Source organism: Triticum aestivum, chromosome 2D (assembly GCF_018294505.1).
Source record: "Triticum aestivum cultivar Chinese Spring chromosome 2D, IWGSC CS RefSeq v2.1, whole genome shotgun sequence".
NCBI lineage: Eukaryota > Viridiplantae > Streptophyta > Magnoliopsida > Poales > Poaceae > Triticum > Triticum aestivum.
This window is the reverse complement of record NC_057799.1, coordinates 556,813,604-556,820,416: the sequence shown is the minus strand read 5'-3', so window position 1 is coordinate 556,820,416 and position 6,813 is coordinate 556,813,604.

Genomic DNA, 6,813 nt, shown 5'->3' with positions numbered 1-6,813 from the left:
GCGCCCCCCTCTCCTAGCGCGCCCAGGTGGGTTGTACCCACCTGGTGGCCCCGCAGACGATGCCCCTGATACTACAAAATCACATATTTCCAGAAAAAAATTAGGGAAAAAGAATTATCGCATTTCACGAGACGGATCCGCCGCCAAGCCCTGTTCTTCCCCGGGAGGGCAAATCTGGAGTCCGTTTGGGGCTCCGGAGAGGGGGATCTTCGTTCTTCGTCACCACCAACCAATCTCCATCGCCAATTCCATGATGCTCCCCACCGGGAGTGAGTAATTCCTTCGTAGGCTCGCTGGTCGGTGAGGAGTTGGATGAGATTCATCATGTAATCGAGTTAGTTTTGTTAGGGCTTGATCCCTAGTATCCACTATGTTCTTAGATTGATGTTGCTATGACTTTGCTATGCTTAATGCTTGTCACTTTGGGCCCGGGTGCCATGAACTCAGATCTGAACCGTTTATGAATTCATCATTATATCCATGTTTTAGATGCGATCTTGCAAGTTATAGTCACCTATTACGTGTTATGATCTGACAACCCCGAAGTGACAACAACCGGGCCCACTCTCGGTGATGACCGTAGTTTGAGGAGTTCATGTATTCACTATGTGTTAATGCTTTGTTCTGGTTCTCTATTAAAAGGAGGCCTTAATATTCCTTAGTTTCCAATATGGACCCCGCTGCCACGGGAGGGTAGGACAAAAGATGTCATGCAAGTTCTTTTAATAAAGCATGTTTGACTATTTACGGAATACATGCCTACATTATATCGATGAACTAGAGCTAGTGCCGTATCACCCTAGGTTATAACTGTCACATGATGAGTATCATCCAACAAGTCACCGATACAATGCCTACGAATTTATTTATATTGATCTAGCTGCGTTACTATTGCTATCATCACTATTACACTTGCTACAAATTACTGCTATCACTGTTACCGTTACTGTTGCTACTACTACAGCTATCAAAACCATCATACTACTGTGCTACTGATCACTCTTGCTGCAGATAATTAATCTCTAGGTGTGGTTGAATTGACAACTCAGCTGCTAGTACCTTCAAATATTCTTTGGCTCCCCCTTGTGTCGAATCTATAAATTTGGGTTGAATACTCTACCCTCGAAAACTGTTGCGATCCCCTATACTTGTGGGTTGTCACATCATCCTCTTCTCTTCGAGGAAATCCCAACGCAGCTCACAAGTAGCACCAGACAAAGAAGATCATCGTCCCGCCGGAGCCGAAGGACCCAAGTGTGGTGCTTTCCCCCACTCCGCAAGGCTGCGTACGCGGAACGCAGCGCCCGCTGCCACAAGGTGAACAAGAAGGCGGGCATTGTGCTGGCGGCCAGTCAGGCGGACATTGTCCGGCAAAGCGCATCGCCACCCCTGGTGCCGCTCGGGTAATCGACGATGTGATCATCCTCGCTAAAGCGCCCTACTACTACGCCTCGTCGCACCTCGATCTGAAGCAGTCGTCGCAACAGTCCGCGTCCTCCTTCACCTCTGGACATCTAGTCCCGTTCATCTTCGACCTCAACACCGACTACCTCTTCACGGAGTCATGGTTGTCAGGGCTTGTCCTGTCACAGATTCCGTCTGTGGACCGCTTGTCCGTCTTCATAGCCGTCGGTGTTGGTGACTGGTCATTTTTTTCGGCAATGCCTCATCCGAGCGGGATGACCGTGGATGGTGAGGCGATGATGAACATTATCATGACAAAGGTAACTATGAGTAAAAACAAGTGGATGCCTACTAGCCGGAGGAACAGTCACAACCAGACTCCCAACAGACATGCACCCAACAGTCGAACACCCAGCAGGACTCCCAGTAGCCAACATGGATTCAGACGAGAAGTGAGCGCAGATGACAACCCAAAGAAGAAGCGGAGGGGACTAAATTTCTCCTCAAAGGAGGATGAATTGTTATGTGAGGCATAGTTGGCCTCTAGTATCAATCCTTTTCATGGCTGAGAGCAAAGGGGGGCAAAGTTTTGGCATAGCGTCCATGTTTGGATTCATGAGCAAAAGCACTACGATCCCTACCGCAAGAAAGTGACCCATCTACACAATGCAAAGTTACTCATGTACCGACGGTGCAACATTCAAGAAGGCTTCAACAACTTTTGCAGCTTCTACAATCAAATGAAAACCCGGCAGCCAAAGTGGCGTAACAATCCAAGAGCTCATATGTTTTGTGGCTTGTTTCTTTATGTGTTGATCATTTCATTGATTTGGCGACTTGTTGCAACTTCTTGACCATCCATTGTCCTCCTTTGCTAGCGCGTACGTACATGCACACTACACCCTCCGGTCCTTTTTAGTCTGCATATAAGTTTCGTCAGAAGTCAAAGTATCTCTAATTTGACCAAACTTATAGAAAAAGTATCAACATACACAATACCAAATCATTATCATTGGATTCGTTATGAAATGTAGTTTCATACTATATATATTTGGTACTGTATATGTAGATATTTTTTAATATAAATTTGGTCAAACTTTGCAAGGTTTGACTTGATGTGAATCGAATACGCGGAGTAAAAAGGACCGGAGGGAGTATATCACAAAATGGAGATGAAGCACTTCATCTATATGCATTGTTGGTTGAAGTTGAATGGGCAAAGCAAGTTGATCGCCTCAATTTCCAATTCCGTCAAGACCACCATGCTTAATGAAGTTGAAGGCAGTTATCCAACGGTGCCAACACAAGATGGCCTTGCTCCGGCCAACAAGGTGATTAGGAACTAGGGGAGGAAGTGGGAGGAGGAGGGGAAGCGAGAAGGGGCGAAAACCAGGATGACAAAGAAATTCAAGGACATCATGACAAAGAAGGAGGCAAGTGTGGCACTGTGGGATCAGAAGTATGTCTAGAGGGGGGGTGATTAGACTACTTGACCAAATAAAAATCTAGCCTTTTCCCAATTTTAGTTCTTGGCAGATTTTAGCAACTTAACACAAGTCAAGCAATCAACCTACACATGCAATTCTAAGAGTATAGCAGCGCAATGTAAAATAATTGCATATGAAGGTAAAGGGATGAGTTTGAGGGAGCAAACGCAATGTTGACATGGAGATTTTTTATCCGTGGTTCCGATAGGTGGTGCTATCATACATCCACGTTGATGGAGACTTCAACCCACGAAGGGTAATGGTTGCGCGAGTCCACGGAGGGCTCCACCCACGAAGGGTCCACGAAGAAGCAACCTTGTCTATCCCACCATGGCCGTCGCCCACGAAGGACTTGCCTCACTAGGGTAGATCTTCACGAAGTAGGCGATCTCCTTGCCCTTACAAACTCCTTGGTTCAAATCCACAATCTTGTCGGAGGCTCCCAAGTGACACCTAGCTAATCTAGGAGACACCACTCTCCAAGAAGTAACAAATGGTGTGTTGATGATGAACTCCTTGCTCTTGTGCTTCAAATGATAGTCTCCCCAACACTCAACTCTCTCTGATAGGATTGGATTTGGTAGAAAGAAGATTTGAGTGGAAAGCAACTTGGGGAAGGCTAGAGATCAAGATTCATGTGGTTGGAATGGAATATCTTGACCTCAACACAAGTGTAGGTGGTTCTCTCTCAGAAAATATGTATTGGAAGTGTAGGCATGTTCTGATGGCTCTCTCCATGAATGAAGAGTGGGTGGAGGGGTATATATAGCCTCCACACAAAATCTAACCGTTACACACAAATCACCAAACTCGGTGTGACCGGATCATTAAACTCGGTCAGACCGATTTAGTTCAAAATGTGAACGTTAGGATTCTCGGTGGGACCGACATGTCAACTCGGTGGGACCGATGTCATTAGGGTTAAGGCATAACGTAATCTCGGTGAGACCGATTACACAAACTCGGTGAGACCGATTTTGGTAATAGCCAAACAGAGAGTTGGTCAGGCAAACTCGGTGGGACCGATTCGCTCATCTCGGTTGGACCGAAATGTTACGAAAAGGAAACAGAGAGTTTGCATTGCAATCTCGGTGGGACCGATCGCTCATCTTGGTTTGACCGAAATGTTACGAAGGGAAACAGAGAGTTTGCAACCCCATCTTGGTGAGACCGAGATCCCTATCGGTGAGACCGAATTGATTAGGGTTTCTGGCAATGGCTATGTCAACTGAACTCGGTGGCTCCGGATGAGAAACTTCGGTGGGGCCGAGTTGGACTTTTTGGTTTAGGACATATGTGGATATGAGAAAGTAGTGGAGGGTTTTGGAGCATATCACTAAGCATTTTGAGCAAGATCCTCATTAAGCAATACCTCATCCCTTCTTAATAGTATTGGCTTTTCCTATAGACTCAATGTGATCTTGGATCACTAAAATAGAAAATGTAGAGTCTTGTGCTTTGAGCTTGAGCCAATCCTTTGTTCTTAGCATTTTGAAGGGTCCACTTTCTAATCCATGCCATGCCAAACATTGAGCTTTCCTGAAATATTTATCTTGGAATAGCATTAGCTCAATGAGCTATATGTTGTTAGGAATTACCAAAACCACCCAGGGATAGTTGCACTTTCAATCTCCCCCTTTTTGGTAACTGATGACAACATATAGATCAAAGCTTCGACAAATGATAAATAAGATTGAAAAGCAAGAGCTCTCCCTAAATTTGTGCATTATTTAAGATTTGCTTTTGAATGCAAATGCACAATCGATTAGGATCATGGGTTACTCTTCCATGTCACATACATCTTGGTGGAGCGCTCAAAATGATAGAGATTAAATGCATGGACTCATCACCAAGAAAAGTGAATGATCATAATAGGATATGAAAGATAGCATTATCCAACAAGCATTAAGGGTAGCATATGATCAAACACTTGACCAAATAAGTATCTCACAAGGACACAAAGTAGTATCACACAAGCACGCAGTAAAGTTTCAAACCAACCAAAAAGAACGCAAAGAGAGATAAAAACCAACACACTCTCTCTCTCTCAAAGCCTATGATCTATACATTTTTCTCCCCCTTTGGCAACAAGTTACCAAAAAGTTTGAAAATGCATAGTGCTAAACGACTCTCAGGCTTGATCTTCGGGAGGAGGTTTTGAGAGAATGCCAAGGACGAAAGCTTCTGATGAAGTGGCTGGAGCGGGTGGAGTAGCTGCTGGAGTTGGAACTGGAGCTGTAGCTGCTGGTGTTGATGTTGTAGCTCTAGTGTCTGTCATGGCACTGCAGTAGATCTCTGTCCTCTGGGCACTCTAGCAAATGCATCTGTGGTAGACTTGCCCTTCTTCTCCTCTGCTTCCTCCTGAAGTTGCTCAACTACAGTTTGGATCTCTCTGATCTTGACATCAAGGTCATAGAATTTTGTCTCAACAATCCTTTCCAAGCTCTCCTGGTTCTTGGTCAGGGTGGCCAGGCCCTGCTCAATCCTCAGAGTGGATTGGATCAGATATCCAAGCTGGTCTTGCTTGCTCTTCAAGAAGACCTAAGATGCCTCTTCCACAGTTGGCATCTTTGCAGCCTTCTCAGCTTTAGCTTTGGCTTTCTTCTCTTGTGCTTGCACAGATGATGGTTCATTCTCAGTCATGACAACTGTGTTGTCCTAAAATTCAGGATAGATGGGCAGGTGCTCCTTGTCCAAGATGTACTTGCCTTTGCCCATCTTTGAGTTGATGAGCTCCTGGATGTGTGGGGCATATCCACAACTTCTCTTCTGATCAGCTGCAGTCCTCTTGATTGTTTCCACAATCAGGCTCATAACCTTGAACTTCTGTGGGACATCAAATATGTGCAGTAGGTTGATGGCATGTCCTATGATCATCTTGTGGTCACCTAACTTGGGTGGCAGTGTGTGCCTCAGAATCCAATTGATTGTTGGCAGACCAGACAATAAATAGTGTACAGATCCAAACCTATGTGTATCCAAGGCAGCATCAGGGATCTCTTTGTACATATTGGCCATAGAGTTGTGGTCTTTCTTCTTCTTGGCATAGACATCCAAGTCATCCTCATGTTCCTCAGGAGCATTTATGAGTTTGGCCCATTCTTCAACTGTAGACTGGTACCTAGTACCCTCAGACATCCACACAATCCTTCCATCTGGATAGAAGTGTGCAGTGGAGTAAAATTGCATAATGAGCTCATCATTCCACTTGGTGAACTTCTGAGCCACAAACTCATCAACTCCACATGCCTTGAAGCTCTCATATACACCAGGGAAGTGATCCTCATTTTCTTTAATGAATTTCCAATCAACCCATCTCATGTCACACACTATGGGCTTCTTGTCAAGCAAAACAGTCTCATAGAAATCCTGTTGTTCCTTAGTGTGGAATCTGTAGTCCACAGCAGTCCTTCTCCTGGTGGCATATGGATCAGACTCTCTGCATAGCCTCAATCCTAAATCCTTCCTGATTTTCATATTCTCTGCAACTGGGTGTGCATCATTGTGATCAGGGATCTTGGGCTTCAGCTTTCTCAAAACAACAGAATCATCTTCCTCTTCTTCTTCAGCAGCTTGAGGCACTGGGGCCTTGTTCTTCTCCTCGGTAGGGATGTTCCTGGTGCTCCTCTTGGGTTTTGGCTTTGGAGTTGGAGCAGCAGCCTTGGGAGCAGTTTTGGGCTTAGATGGAGCAGCCCATGCCTTAATTACATCTCCCAAAAGCTTTTGAGCTTTGGGTGCTGGTGCTGCATCCTCTTCCTCTTCCTCATCTTCAGAATCTCTCATCATTGATGGTTTACCAATAACTCTGGCAATGGTCTTCTTGACCCTTTCTTTCCTCTTCTTACCATCTCCAGTTTCCTTGGGTTCAAGAGTGAACTCCATTGTTTCTCCTGTGGCAACTTTTCTTGGCTTAGACATCGGT